Source organism: Pyxicephalus adspersus, chromosome 2, assembly GCF_032062135.1.
Source record: "Pyxicephalus adspersus chromosome 2, UCB_Pads_2.0, whole genome shotgun sequence".
In the NCBI taxonomy this organism is placed as follows: Eukaryota; Metazoa; Chordata; class Amphibia; order Anura; family Pyxicephalidae; genus Pyxicephalus; species Pyxicephalus adspersus.
The window spans coordinates 136960271-136961226 of NC_092859.1; the positions used below are offsets into that span (position 1 = coordinate 136960271).

Here is a 956-nt window from a genome sequence, read left to right on the forward strand (position 1 = left end):
TTTTGATTCACATTCAATCTAGAACAAGCTTTTAATAAAGAAAGAGGCATAAATATTTTTTTAATTTTATTTAAGAAAAAATCTTTCTCTATTTTTAGCCTTCTGAGTTAAATTTCAATAGCAACCTTTTTGCACAGGCTAACAATATTAATAACAATATTCTTCTATGAAAATCCAACCAATCAAGTCCATGCCTTGGAGTAGCAAGAAAAAGTACAGCTAAGGGGGAGTGCTGGAAATGCCAGACGCGGCAAATGCGGAGCTAAATCTTATAAATGGCCCGCCACTTAAACTCTCATTGAAATAGCACTGCAACGAAAATTCTCGCCATTATTTACGTCTATAAAACAGTCCAATGTGGGGCCACGCATAGGCAGAGAGCCCGCTGGTCTATAGACACTACTGATGCCGGGAATTGTAGTAGCGGCACTATTTCAATGCAACGGCTGGCCAGCTGCAGTTCATATTTAGGATTCCTTTGGGGGCCAAATAAAGGCCTTTGGGGGACAGAGTTTGACACCCTGATCTAAATGGAGACATAGTACAAACGTAGCGTATTTGACCGCAACAAATCAATCTTAACTTTTTTGTATAGCCATGGCAATAGTGGACAATGAGAGTGCAATGTGCTGCAATAAATTATTGACTCTTCACGAATTTGCCATGTGTCATCCTTGCGCAGGGGCCATGCTCATCTTCTCTGTATCCATCCAATTTTAGTATACGTCCTGCCGAAGCGAGGACAAAATACTGTAGGCCCTGATTGCTATATTTGGCTCCCGGGCCAGTTTGACACCCCCGCCCTACGTCATTATAGTGGGTGTGTGCTGTGCGGGACCTGCACGGACTACACCCACTCTGATTCCAAGAACCTGCTCTGCACGGAGCCTGCGCTGACACCAGACACCGTGCACAGGGAATCGCTCACATCACCCTGGTGGGCGTGTGCTGTGCAG

The 956-nt window shown here is 44.4% G+C and overlaps 1 non-coding gene across 1 annotated transcript; it reads right to left on the reverse strand.

Moving 5' to 3' along the window:
* Positions 1-634: 634 nt before the first annotated feature.
* On the reverse strand, positions 635-744 carry LOC140325059 (U6 spliceosomal RNA). The gene has a single exon (XR_011919644.1). It is a non-coding gene; the product is annotated as a U6 spliceosomal RNA (small nuclear RNA).
* Between the last annotated feature and the right edge of the window lie 212 nt (positions 745-956).